The sequence below is a fragment of the Prenolepis imparis genome, unplaced genomic scaffold, assembly GCF_030444845.1.
Source record: "Prenolepis imparis isolate NDT839.2.m4 unplaced genomic scaffold, iyPreImpa1.0 SCAF_2, whole genome shotgun sequence".
Classification (NCBI taxonomy): domain Eukaryota; kingdom Metazoa; phylum Arthropoda; class Insecta; order Hymenoptera; family Formicidae; genus Prenolepis; species Prenolepis imparis.
This window is the reverse complement of record NW_028141160.1, coordinates 12,485,797-12,501,928: the sequence shown is the minus strand read 5'-3', so window position 1 is coordinate 12,501,928 and position 16,132 is coordinate 12,485,797.

Here is a 16,132-nt window from a genome sequence, read left to right as displayed (position 1 = left end):
CTCGTCTTAAAATATTGGAAATCGATACTTTTTACCGCTGACACTATGCGACGACACTTCATTTTATGTATATCAAGTTAAAAAATTTGTACGCTGGGGTCTGTTTGGTACCAAATGATTCTGTAATCAATGTACTATTAAAATGTATAATCGATGAATTTTTGGCTCGTCTTAAAATATTAGAAATTAATACTTTTTTGACGCGGACCCTGTGCGACGCATACTTATTTTATGTTTATCGTATTAAAAAATTTGTACGCTGGTGTCTGCATGGTACCAAAAGATTCTGTAATCAATGTATTATTAAAATGTATAATCGATGAATTTTTGGCTCGTCTTAAAATATTGGAAATCGATACTTTTTACCGCTGACACTATGCGACGCAACTTCATTTTATGTATATCAAGTTAAAAAATTTGTACGCTGGGGTCTGTTTGGTACCAAATGATTCTGTAATCAATGTACTATTAAAATGTATAATCGATGAATTTTTGGCTCGTCTTAAAATATTAGAAATTAATACTTTTTTGACGCGGACCCTGTGCGACGCATACTTATTTTATGTTTATCGTATTAAAAAATTTGTACGCTGGTGTCTGCATGGTACCAAAAGATTCTGTAATCAATGTACTATTAAAATATATAATCGATGAATTTTTGGCTCGTCTTAAAATATTAGAAATTAATACTTTTTTGACGCGGACCCTGTGCGACGCATACTTATTTTATGTTTATCGTATTAAAAAATTTGTACGCTGGTGTCTGCATGGTACCAAAAGATTCTGTAATCAATGTACTATTAAAATATATAATCGATGAATTTTTGGCTCGTCTTAAAATATTAGAAATTAATACTTTTTTGACGCGGACCCTGTGCGACGCATACTTATTTTATGTTTATCGTATTAAAAAATTTGTACGCTGGTGTCTGCATGGTACCAAAAGATTCTGTAATCAATGTATTATTAAAATGTATAATCGATGAATTTTTGGCTCGTCTTAAAATATTGGAAATCGATACTTTTTTACCGCTGACCCTATGTGACGCACACTTAATTTATGTATATAAAGTTAAAAAATTAGTACGCTGGTGTCTGCATGGTACCAAAAGATTCGGTAATCAATGTATTATTAAAATGTATAATCGATGAATTTTTGGCTCGTCTTAAAATATTGGAAATCGATACTTTTTACCGCTGACCCTATGCGACGCAACTTCATTTTATGTATATCAAGTTAAAAAATTTGTACGCTGGGGTCTGTTTGGTACCAAATGATTCTGTAATCAATGTACTATTAAAATGTATAATCGATGAATTTTTGGCTCGTCTTAAAATATTAGAAATTAATACTTTTTTGACGCGGACCCTGTGCGACGAATACTTATTTTATGTTTATCGTATTAAAAAATTTGTACGCTGGTGTCTGCATGGTACCAAAAGATTCTGTAATCAATGTATTATTAAAATGTATAATCGATGAATTTTTGGCTCGTCTTAAAATATTGGAAATTAATACTTTTTTAACGCTGACCCTATGCGACGCAACTTAATTTATGTATATAAAGTTAAAAAATTAGTACGCTGGTGTCTGCATGGTACCAAAAGATTCGGTAATCAATGTATTATAAAAATGTATAATCGATGAATTTTTGGCTCGTCTTAATATATTGGAAATCGATACTTTTTACCGCTGACCCTATGCGACGCAACTTCATTTTATGTATATCAAGTTAAAAAATTTGTACGCTGGGGTCTGTTTGGTACCAAATGATTCTGTAATCAATGTACTATTAAAATGTATAATCGATGAATTTTTGGCTCGTCTTAAAATATTAGAAATTAATAATTTTTTGACGCGGACCCTGTGCGACGCATCCTTATTTTATGTATAGAAAATGAAAAAGTTTGTACGCTGTTGTCTGCTTGATACCAAAAGATTCTGTAAACAATATACTATTAAAATGTATAATCGATGAATTTGTGGCTCGTCTTAAAATATTAGAAATTAATACTTTTTTGACGCGGACCCTGTGCGACGCATACTTATTTTATGTTTATCGTATTAAAAAATTTGTACGCTGGTGTCTACATGGTACCAAAAGATTGTGTAATCAATGTATTATTAAAATGTATAATCGATGAATTTTTGGCTCGTCTTAAAATATTGGAAATCGATACTTTTTACCGCTGACACTATGCGACGTAACTTCATTTTATGTATATCAAGTTAAAAAATTTGTACGCTGGGGTCTGTTTGGTACCAAATGATCTGTAATCAATGTACTATTAAAATGTATAATCGATGAATTTTTGGCTCGTCTTAAAATATTAGAAATTAATACTTTTTTGACGCGGACCCTGTGCGACGCATACTTATTTTATGTTTATCGTATTAAAAAATTTGTACGCTGGTGTCTGCATGGTACCAAAAGATTCTGTAATCAATGTATTATTAAAATGTATAATCGATGAATTTTTGGCTCGTCTTAAAATATTGGAAATCGATACTTTTTACCGCTGACACTATGCGACGCAACTTCATTTTATGTATATCAAGTTAAAAAATTTGTACGCTGGGGTCTGTTTGGTACCAAATGATTCTGTAATCAATGTACTATTAAAATGTATAATCGATGAATTTTTGGCTCGTCTCAAAATATTAGAAATCGATACTTTTTTACCGCTGACCCAATGCGACGCAACCTTAATTTATGTATAGCAAATGAAAAAATTTGTACGCTGTTGTCTGCTTGGTACCAAAAGATTCTGTAATCAATGTACTATTAAAATGTATAATCGATGAATTTTTGGCACGTCTTAAAATATTAGAAATTAATACTTTTTTGACACGGACCCTGTGCGACGCATCCTTATTTTATGTTTATCGTATTAAAAAATTTGTACGCTGGTGTCTGCATGGTACCAAAAGATTCTGTAATCAATGTACTATTAAAATATATAATCGATGAATTTTTGGCTCGTCTTAAAATATTAGAAATTAATACTTTTTTGACGCGGACCCTGTGCGACGCATACTTATTTTATGTTTATCGTATTAAAAAATTTGTACGCTGGTGTCTGCATGGTACCAAAATATTCTGTAATCAATGTATTATTAAAATGTATAATCGATGAATTTTAGGCTCGTCTTAAAATATTGGAAATCGATACTTTTTACCGCTGACACTATGCGACGCAACTTCATTTTATGTATATCAAGTTAAAAAATTTGTACGCTGGGGTCTGTTTGGTACCAAATGATTCTGTAATCAATGTACTATTAAAATGTATAATCGATGAATTTTTGGCTCGTCTTAAAATATTAGAAATTAATACTTTTTTGACGCGGACCCTGTGCGACGCATACTTATTTTATGTTTATCGTATTAAAAAATTTGTACGCTGGTGTCTGCATGGTACCAAAAGATTCTGTAATCAATGTATTATTAAAATGTATAATCGATGAATTTTTGGCTCGTCTTAAAATATTGGAAATCGATACTTTTTTACCGCTGACCCTATGCGACGCACCCTTAATTTATGTATATAAAGTTAAAAAATTAGTACGCTGGTGTCTGCATGGTACCAAAAGATTCGGTAATCAATGTATTATTAAAATGTATAATCGATGAATTTTTGGCTCGTCTTAAAATATTGGAAATCGATACTTTTTACCGCTGACCCTATGCGACGCAACTTCATTTTATGTATATCAAGTTAAAAAATTTGTACGCTGGGGTCTGTTTGGTACCAAATGATTCTGTAATCAATGTACTATTAAAATGTATAATCGATGAATTTTTGGCTCGTCTTAAAATATTAGAAATTAATACTTTTTTGACGCGGACCCTGTGCGACGCATACTTATTTTATGTTTATCGTATTAAAAAATTTGTACGCTGGTGTCTGCATGGTACCAAAAGATTCTGTAATCAATGTATTATTAAAATGTATAATCGATGAATTTTTGGCTCGTCTTAAAATATTGGAAATCGATACTTTTTTACCGCTGACCCTATGCGACGCAACTTAATTTATGTATATAAAGTTAAAAAATTAGTACGCTGGTGTCTGCATGGTACCAAAAGATTCGGTAATCAATGTATTATAAAAATGTATAATCGATGAATTTTTGGCTCGTCTTAATATATTGGAAATCGATACTTTTTACCGCTGACCCTATGCGACGCAACTTCATTTTATGTATATCAAGTTAAAAAATTTGTACGCTGGGGTCTGTTTGGTACCAAATGATTCTGTAATCAATGTACTATTAAAATGTATAATCGATGAATTTTTGGCTCGTCTTAAAATATTAGAAATTAATACTTTTTTGACACGGACCCTGTGCGACGCATCCTTATTTTATGTTTATCGTATTAAAAAATTTGTACGCTGGTGTCTGCATGGTACCAAAAGATTCTGTAATCAATGTACTATTAAAATATATAATCGATGAATTTTTGGCTCGTCTTAAAATATTAGAAATTAATACTTTTTTGACGCGGACCCTGTGCGACGCATACTTATTTTATGTTTATCGTATTAAAAAATTTGTACGCTGGTGTCTGCATGGTACCAAAAGATTCTGTAATCAATGTATTATTAAAATGTATAATCGATGAATTTTTGGCTCGTCTTAAAATATTGGAAATCGATACTTTTTTACCGCTGACCCTATGCGACGCAACTTAATTTATGTATATAAAGTTAAAAAATTAGTACGCTGGTGTCTGCATGGTACCAAAAGATTCGGTAATCAATGTATTATAAAAATGTATAATCGATGAATTTTTGGCTCGTCTTAATATATTGGAAATCGATACTTTTTACCGCTGACCCTATGCGACGCAACTTCATTTTATGTATATCAAGTTAAAAAATTTGTACGCTGGGGTCTGTTTGGTACCAAATGATTCTGTAATCAATGTACTATTAAAATGTATAATCGATGAATTTTTGGCTCGTCTTAAAATATTAGAAATTAATACTTTTTTGACACGGACCCTGTGCGACGCATCCTTATTTTATGTTTATCGTATTAAAAAATTTGTACGCTGGTGTCTGCATGGTACCAAAAGATTCTGTAATCAATGTACTATTAAAATATATAATCGATGAATTTTTGGCTCGTCTTAAAATATTAGAAATTAATACTTTTTTGACGCGAACCCTGTGCGACGCATCCTTATTTTATGTTTATCGTATTAAAAAATTTGTACGCTGGTGTCTGCATGGTACCAAAAGATTCTGTAATCAATGTATTATTAAAATGTATAATCGATGAATTTTTGGCTCGTCTTAAAATATTGGAAATCGATACTTTTTACCGCTGACACTATGCGACGCAACTTCATTTTATGTATATCAAGTTAAAAAATTTGTACGCTGGGGTCTGTTTGATACCAAATGATTCTGTAATCAATGTACTATTAAAATGTATATTCGATGAATTTTTGGCTCGTCTCAAAATATTAGAAATCGATACTTTTTTACCGCTGACCCAATGCGACGCAACTTTAATTTATGTATAGCAAATGAAAAAATTTGTACGCTGTTGTCTGCTTGGAACCAAAAGATTCTGTAATCAATGTACTATTAAAATGTATAATCGATGAATTTTTGGCTCGTCTTAAAATATTAGAAATTAATACTTTTTTGACGCGGACTCTGTGCGACGCATATTTATTTTATGTTTATCGTATTAAAAAATTTGTACGCTGGTGTCTGCATGGTACCAAAAGATTCTGTAATCAATGTATTATTAAAATGTATAATCGATGAATTTTTGGCTCGTCTTAAAATATTGGAAATCGATACTTTTTACCGCTGACACTATGCGACGCAACTTCATTTTATGTATATCAAGTTAAAAAATTTGTACGCTGGGGTCTGTTTGGTACCAAATGATTCTGTAAGCAATGTACTATTAAAATGTATAATCGATGAATTTTTGGCTCGTCTTAAAATATTAGAAATTAATACTTTTTTGACGCGGACCCTGTGCGACGCATACTTATTTTATGTTTATCGTATTAAAAAATTTGTACGCTGGTGTCTGCATGGTACCAAAAGATTCTGTAATCAATGTACTATTAAAATGTATAATCGATGAATTTTTGGCTCGTCTTAAAATATTAGAAATTAATACTTTTTTGACACGGACCCTGTGCGACGCATCCTTATTTTATGTTTATCGTATTAAAAAATTTGTACGCTGGTGTCTGCATGGTACCAAAAGATTCTGTAATCAATGTACTATTAAAATATATAATCGATGAATTTTTGGCTCGTCTTAAAATATTAGAAATTAATACTTTTTTGACGCGAACCCTGTGCGACGCATCCTTATTTTATGTTTATCGTATTAAAAAATTTGTACGCTGGTGTCTGCATGGTACCAAAAGATTCTGTAATCAATGTACTATTAAAATATATAATCGATGAATTTTTGGCTCGTCTTAAAATATTAGAAATTAATACTTTTTTGACGCGGACCCTGTGCGACGCATACTTATTTTATGTTTATCGTATTAAAAAATTTGTACGCTGGTGTCTGCATGGTACCAAAAGATTCTGTAATCAATGTATTATTAAAATGTATAATCGATGAATTTTTGGCTCGTCTTAAAATATTGGAAATCGATACTTTTTTACCGCTGACCCTATGCGACGCACACTTAATTTATGTATATAAAGTTAAAAAATTAGTACGCTGGTGTCTGCATGGTACCAAAAGATTCGGTAATCAATGTATTATTAAAATGTATAATCGATGAATTTTTGGCTCGTCTTAAAATATTGGAAATCGATACTTTTTACCGCTGACCCTATGCGACGCAACTTCATTTTATGTATATCAAGTTAAAAAATTTGTACGCTGGGGTCTGTTTGGTACCAAATGATTCTGTAATCAATGTACTATTAAAATGTATAATCGATGAATTTTTGGCTCGTCTTAAAATATTAGAAATTAATACTTTTTTGACGCGGACCCTGTGCGACGAATACTTATTTTATGTTTATCGTATTAAAAAATTTGTACGCTGGTGTCTGCATGGTACCAAAAGATTCTGTAATCAATGTATTATTAAAATGTATAATCGATGAATTTTTGGCTCGTCTTAAAATATTGGAAATCGATACTTTTTTAACGCTGACCCTATGCGACGCAACTTAATTTATGTATATAAAGTTAAAAAATTAGTACGCTGGTGTCTGCATGGTACCAAAAGATTCGGTAATCAATGTATTATAAAAATGTATAATCGATGAATTTTTGGCTCGTCTTAATATATTGGAAATCGATACTTTTTACCGCTGACCCTATGCGACGCAACTTCATTTTATGTATATCAAGTTAAAAAATTTGTACGCTGGAGTCTGTTTGGTACCAAATGATTCTGTAATCAATGTACTATTAAAATGTATAATCGATGAATTTTTGGCTCGTCTTAAAATATTAGAAATTAATAATTTTTTGACGCGGACCCTGTGCGACGCATCCTTATTTTATGTATAGAAAATGAAAAAGTTTGTACGCTGTTGTCTGCTTGATACCAAAAGATTCTGTAAACAATATACTATTAAAATGTATAATCGATGAATTTGTGGCTCGTCTTAAAATATTAGAAATTAATACTTTTTTGACGCGGACCCTGTGCGACGCATACTTATTTTATGTTTATCGTATTAAAAAATTTGTACGCTGGTGTCTACATGGTACCAAAAGATTGTGTAATCAATGTATTATTAAAATGTATAATCGATGAATTTTTGGCTCGTCTTAAAATATTGGAAATCGATACTTTTTACCGCTGACACTATGCGACGTAACTTCATTTTATGTATATCAAGTTAAAAAATTTGTACGCTGGGGTCTGTTTGGTACCAAATGATCTGTAATCAATGTACTATTAAAATGTATAATCGATGAATTTTTGGCACGTCTTAAAATATTAGAAATTAATACTTTTTTGACACGGACCCTGTGCGACGCATCCTTATTTTATGTTTATCGTATTAAAAAATTTGTACGCTGGTGTCTGCATGGTACCAAAAGATTCTGTAATCAATGTACTATTAAAATATATAATCGATGAATTTTTGGCTCGTCTTAAAATATTAGAAATTAATACTTTTTTGACGCGGACCCTGTGCGACGCATACTTATTTTATGTTTATCGTATTAAAAAATTTGTACGCTGGTGTCTGCATGGTACCAAAATATTCTGTAATCAATGTATTATTAAAATGTATAATCGATGAATTTTAGGCTCGTCTTAAAATATTGGAAATCGATACTTTTTACCGCTGACACTATGCGACGCAACTTCATTTTATGTATATCAAGTTAAAAAATTTGTACGCTGGGGTCTGTTTGATACCAAATGATTCTGTAATCAATGTACTATTAAAATGTATAATCGATGAATTTTTGGCTCGTCTCAAAATATTAGAAATCGATACTTTTTTACCGCTGACCCAATGCGACGCAACCTTAATTTATGTATAGCAAATGAAAAAATTTGTACGCTGTTGTCTGCTTGGAACCAAAAGATTCTGTAATCAATGTACTATTAAAATGTATAATCGATGAATTTTTGGCTCGTCTTAAAATATTAGAAATTAATACTTTTTTGACGCGGACCCTGTGCGACGCATATTTATTTTATGTTTATCGTATTAAAAAATTTGTACGCTGGTGTCTGCATGGTACCAAAAGATTCTGTAATCAATGTATTATTAAAATGTATAATCGATGAATTTTTGGCTCGTCTTAAAATATTGGAAATCGATACTTTTTACCGCTGACACTATGCGACGCAACTTCATTTTATGTATATCAAGTTAAAAAATTTGTACGCTGGGGTCTGTTTGGTACCAAATGATTCTGTAATCAATGTACTATTAAAATGTATAATCGATGAATTTTTGGCTCGTCTTAAAATATTAGAAATTAATACTTTTTTGACGCGGACCCTGTGCGACGCATACTTATTTTATGTTTATCGTATTAAAAAATTTGTACGCTGGTGTCTGCATGGTACCAAAAGATTCTGTAATCAATGTATTATTAAAATGTATAATCGATGAATTTTTGGCTCGTCTTAAAATATTGGAAATCGATACTTTTTACCGCTGACACTATGCGACGCAACTTCATTTTATGTATATCAAGTTAAAAAATTTGTACGCTGGGGTCTGTTTGGTACCAAATGATTCTGTAATCAATGTACTATTAAAATGTATAATCGATGAATTTTTGGCTCGTCTTAAAATATTAGAAATTAATACTTTTTTGACGCGGACCCTGTGCGACGCATACTTATTTTATGTTTATCGTATTAAAAAATTTGTACGCTGGTGTCTGCATGGTACCAAAAGATTCTGTAATCAATGTATTATTAAAATGTATAATCGATGAATTTTTGGCTCGTCTTAAAATATTGGAAATCGATACTTTTTTACCGCTGACCCTATGCGACGCAACTTAATTTATGTATATAAAGTTAAAAAATTAGTACGCTGGTGTCTGCATGGTACCAAAAGATTCGGTAATCAATGTATTATAAAAATGTATAATCGATGAATTTTTGGCTCGTCTTAATATATTGGAAATCGATACTTTTTACCGCTGACCCTATGCGACGCAACTTCATTTTATGTATATCAAGTTAAAAAATTTGTACGCTGGGGTCTGTTTGGTACCAAATGATTCTGTAATCAATGTACTATTAAAATGTATAATCGATGAATTTTTGGCTCGTCTTAAAATATTAGAAATTAATACTTTTTTGACACGGACCCTGTGCGACGCATCCTTATTTTATGTTTATCGTATTAAAAAATTTGTACGCTGGTGTCTGCATGGTACCAAAAGATTCTGTAATCAATGTACTATTAAAATATATAATCGATGAATTTTTGGCTCGTCTTAAAATATTAGAAATTAATACTTTTTTGACGCGAACCCTGTGCGACGCATCCTTATTTTATGTTTATCGTATTAAAAAATTTGTACGCTGGTGTCTGCATGGTACCAAAAGATTCTGTAATCAATGTATTATTAAAATGTATAATCGATGAATTTTTGGCTCGTCTTAAAATATTGGAAATCGATACTTTTTACCGCTGACACTATGCGACGCAACTTCATTTTATGTATATCAAGTTAAAAAATTTGTACGCTGGGGTCTGTTTGATACCAAATGATTCTGTAATCAATGTACTATTAAAATGTATAATCGATGAATTTTTGGCTCGTCTCAAAATATTAGAAATCGATACTTTTTTACCGCTGACCCAATGCGACGCAACCTTAATTTATGTATAGCAAATGAAAAAATTTGTACGCTGTTGTCTGCTTGGAACCAAAAGATTCTGTAATCAATGTACTATTAAAATGTATAATCGATGAATTTTTGGCTCGTCTTAAAATATTAGAAATTAATACTTTTTTGACGCGGACCCTGTGCGACGCATACTTATTTTATGTTTATCGTATTAAAAAATTTGTACGCTGGTGTCTGCATGGTACCAAAAGATTCTGTAATCAATGTATTATTAAAATGTATAATCGATGAATTTTTGGCTCGTCTTAAAATATTGGAAATCGATACTTTTTACCGCTGACACTATGCGACGCAACTTCATTTTATGTATATCAAGTTAAAAAATTTGTACGCTGGGGTCTGTTTGGTACCAAATGATTCTGTAAGCAATGTACTATTAAAATGTATAATCGATGAATTTTTGGCTCGTCTTAAAATATTAGAAATTAATACTTTTTTGACGCGGACCCTGTGCGACGCATACTTATTTTATGTTTATCGTATTAAAAAATTTGTACGCTGGTGTCTGCATGGTACCAAAAGATTCTGTAATCAATGTACTATTAAAATGTATAATCGATGAATTTTTGGCTCGTCTTAAAATATTAGAAATTAATACTTTTTTGACACGGACCCTGTGCGACGCATCCTTATTTTATGTTTATCGTATTAAAAAATTTGTACGCTGGTGTCTGCATGGTACCAAAAGATTCTGTAATCAATGTACTATTAAAATATATAATCGATGAATTTTTGGCTCGTCTTAAAATATTAGAAATTAATACTTTTTTGACGCGAACCCTGTGCGACGCATCCTTATTTTATGTTTATCGTATTAAAAAATTTGTACGCTGGTGTCTGCATGGTACCAAAAGATTCTGTAATCAATGTACTATTAAAATATATAATCGATGAATTTTTGGCTCGTCTTAAAATATTAGAAATTAATACTTTTTTGACGCGGACCCTGTGCGACGCATACTTATTTTATGTTTATCGTATTAAAAAATTTGTACGCTGGTGTCTGCATGGTACCAAAAGATTCTGTAATCAATGTATTATTAAAATGTATAATCGATGAATTTTTGGCTCGTCTTAAAATATTGGAAATCGATACTTTTTTACCGCTGACCCTATGCGACGCAACTTAATTTATGTATATAAAGTTAAAAAATTAGTACGCTGGTGTCTGCATGGTACCAAAAGATTCGGTAATCAATGTATTATAAAAATGTATAATCGATGAATTTTTGGCTCGTCTTAATATATTGGAAATCGATACTTTTTACCGCTGACCCTATGCGACGCAACTTCATTTTATGTATATCAAGTTAAAAAATTTGTACGCTGGGGTCTGTTTGGTACCAAATGATTCTGTAATCAATGTACTATTAAAATGTATAATCGATGAATTTTTGGCTCGTCTTAAAATATTAGAAATTAATACTTTTTTGACACGGACCCTGTGCGACGCATCCTTATTTTATGTTTATCGTATTAAAAAATTTGTACGCTGGTGTCTGCATGGTACCAAAAGATTCTGTAATCAATGTACTATTAAAATATATAATCGATGAATTTTTGGCTCGTCTTAAAATATTAGAAATTAATACTTTTTTGACGCGAACCCTGTGCGACGCATCCTTATTTTATGTTTATCGTATTAAAAAATTTGTACGCTGGTGTCTGCATGGTACCAAAAGATTCTGTAATCAATGTATTATTAAAATGTATAATCGATGAATTTTTGGCTCGTCTTAAAATATTGGAAATCGATACTTTTTACCGCTGACACTATGCGACGCAACTTCATTTTATGTATATCAAGTTAAAAAATTTGTACGCTGGGGTCTGTTTGATACCAAATGATTCTGTAATCAATGTACTATTAAAATGTATATTCGATGAATTTTTGGCTCGTCTCAAAATATTAGAAATCGATACTTTTTTACCGCTGACCCAATGCGACGCAACTTTAATTTATGTATAGCAAATGAAAAAATTTGTACGCTGTTGTCTGCTTGGAACCAAAAGATTCTGTAATCAATGTACTATTAAAATGTATAATCGATGAATTTTTGGCTCGTCTTAAAATATTAGAAATTAATACTTTTTTGACGCGGACTCTGTGCGACGCATACTTATTTTATGTTTATCGTATTAAAAAATTTGTACGCTGGTGTCTGCATGGTACCAAAAGATTCTGTAATCAATGTATTATTAAAATGTATAATCGATGAATTTTTGGCTCGTCTTAAAATATTGGAAATCGATACTTTTTACCGCTGACACTATGCGACGCAACTTCATTTTATGTATATCAAGTTAAAAAATTTGTACGCTGGGGTCTGTTTGGTACCAAATGATTCTGTAAGCAATGTACTATTAAAATGTATAATCGATGAATTTTTGGCTCGTCTTAAAATATTAGAAATTAATACTTTTTTGACGCGGACCCTGTGCGACGCATACTTATTTTATGTTTATCGTATTAAAAAATTTGTACGCTGGTGTCTGCATGGTACCAAAAGATTCTGTAATCAATGTACTATTAAAATGTATAATCGATGAATTTTTGGCTCGTCTTAAAATATTAGAAATTAATACTTTTTTGACACGGACCCTGTGCGACGCATCCTTATTTTATGTTTATCGTATTAAAAAATTTGTACGCTGGTGTCTGCATGGTACCAAAAGATTCTGTAATCAATGTACTATTAAAATATATAATCGATGAATTTTTGGCTCGTCTTAAAATATTAGAAATTAATACTTTTTTGACGCGAACCCTGTGCGACGCATCCTTATTTTATGTTTATCGTATTAAAAAATTTGTACGCTGGTGTCTGCATGGTACCAAAAGATTCTGTAATCAATGTACTATTAAAATATATAATCGATGAATTTTTGGCTCGTCTTAAAATATTAGAAATTAATACTTTTTTGACGCGGACCCTGTGCGACGCATACTTATTTTATGTTTATCGTATTAAAAAATTTGTACGCTGGTGTCTGCATGGTACCAAAAGATTCTGTAATCAATGTATTATTAAAATGTATAATCGATGAATTTTTGGCTCGTCTTAAAATATTGGAAATCGATACTTTTTTACCGCTGACCCTATGCGACGCACCCTTAATTTATGTATATAAAGTTAAAAAATTAGTACGCTGGTGTCTGCATGGTACCAAAAGATTCGGTAATCAATGTATTATTAAAATGTATAATCGATGAATTTTTGGCTCGTCTTAATATATTGGAAATCGATACTTTTTACCGCTGACCCTATGCGACGCAACTTCATTTTATGTATATCAAGTTAAAAAATTTGTACGCTGGGGTCTGTTTGGTACCAAATGATTCTGTAATCAATGTACTATTAAAATGTATAATCGATGAATTTTTGGCTCGTCTTAAAATATTAGAAATTAATACTTTTTTGACGCGGACCCTGTGCGACGCATACTTATTTTATGTTTATCGTATTAAAAAATTTGTACGCTGGTGTCTGCATGGTACCAAAAGATTCTGTAATCAATGTATTATTAAAATGTATAATCGATGAATTTTTGGCTCGTCTTAAAATATTGGAAATCGATACTTTTTACCGCTGACACTATGCGACGACACTTCATTTTATGTATATCAAGTTAAAAAATTTGTACGCTGGGGTCTGTTTGGTACCAAATGATTCTGTAAGCAATGTACTATTAAAATGTATAATCGATGAATTTTTGGCTCGTCTTAAAATATTAGAAATTAATACTTTTTTGACGCGGACCCTGTGCGACGCATACTTATTTTATGTTTATCGTATTAAAAAATTTGTACGCTGGTGTCTGCATGGTACCAAAAGATTCTGTAATCAATGTACTATTAAAATGTATAATCGATGAATTTTTGGCTCGTCTTAAAATATTAGAAATTAATACTTTTTTGACACGGACCCTGTGCGACGCATCCTTATTTTATGTTTATCGTATTAAAAAATTTGTACGCTGGTGTCTGCATGGTACCAAAAGATTCTGTAATCAATGTACTATTAAAATATATAATCGATGAATTTTTGGCTCGTCTTAAAATATTAGAAATTAATACTTTTTTGACGCGAACCCTGTGCGACGCATCCTTATTTTATGTTTATCGTATTAAAAAATTTGTACGCTGGTGTCTGCATGGTACCAAAAGATTCTGTAATCAATGTACTATTAAAATATATAATCGATGAATTTTTGGCTCGTCTTAAAATATTAGAAATTAATACTTTTTTGACGCGGACCCTGTGCGACGCATACTTATTTTATGTTTATCGTATTAAAAAATTTGTACGCTGGTGTCTGCATGGTACCAAAAGATTCTGTAATCAATGTATTATTAAAATGTATAATCGATGAATTTTTGGCTCGTCTTAAAATATTGGAAATCGATACTTTTTTACCGCTGACCCTATGCGACGCACCCTTAATTTATGTATATAAAGTTAAAAAATTAGTACGCTGGTGTCTGCATGGTACCAAAAGATTCGGTAATCAATGTATTATTAAAATGTATAATCGATGAATTTTTGGCTCGTCTTAATATATTGGAAATCGATACTTTTTACCGCTGACCCTATGCGACGCAACTTCATTTTATGTATATCAAGTTAAAAAATTTGTACGCTGGGGTCTGTTTGGTACCAAATGATTCTGTAATCAATGTACTATTAAAATGTATAATCGATGAATTTTTGGCTCGTCTTAAAATATTAGAAATTAATACTTTTTTGACGCGGACCCTGTGCGACGCATACTTATTTTATGTTTATCGTATTAAAAAATTTGTACGCTGGTGTCTGCATGGTACCAAAAGATTCTGTAATCAATGTATTATTAAAATGTATAATCGATGAATTTTTGGCTCGTCTTAAAATATTGGAAATCGATACTTTTTACCGCTGACACTATGCGACGACACTTCATTTTATGTATATCAAGTTAAAAAATTTGTACGCTGGGGTCTGTTTGGTACCAAATGATTCTGTAATCAATGTACTATTAAAATGTATAATCGATGAATTTTTGGCTCGTCTTAAAATATTAGAAATTAATACTTTTTTGACGCGGACCCTGTGCGACGCATACTTATTTTATGTTTATCGTATTAAAAAATTTGTACGCTGGTGTCTGCATGGTACCAAAAGATTCTGTAATCAATGTATTATTAAAATGTATAATCGATGAATTTTTGGCTCGTCTTAAAATATTGGAAATCGATATTTTTTACCGCTGACACTATGCGACGCAACTTCATTTTATGTATATCAAGTTAAAAAATTTGTACGCTGGGGTCTGTTTGGTACCAAATGATTCTGTAATCAATGTACTATTAAAATGTATAATCGATGAATTTTTGGCTCGTCTTAAAATATTAGAAATTAATACTTTTTTGACGCGGACCCTGTGCGACGCATACTTATTTTATGTTTATCGTATTAAAAAATTTGTACGCTGGTGTCTGCATGGTACCAAAAGATTCTGTAATCAATGTATTATTAAAATGTATAATCGATGAATTTTTGGCTCGTCTTAAAATATTGGAAATCGATACTTTTTTACCGCTGACCCTATGCGACGCACCCTTAATTTATGTATATAAAGTTAAAAAATTAGTACGCTGGTGTCTGCATGGTACCAAAAGATTCGGTAATCAATGTATTATTAAAATGTATAATCGATGAATTTTTGGCTCGTCTTAAAATATTGGAAATCGATACTTTTTACCGCTGACCCTATGCGACGCAACTTCATTTTAT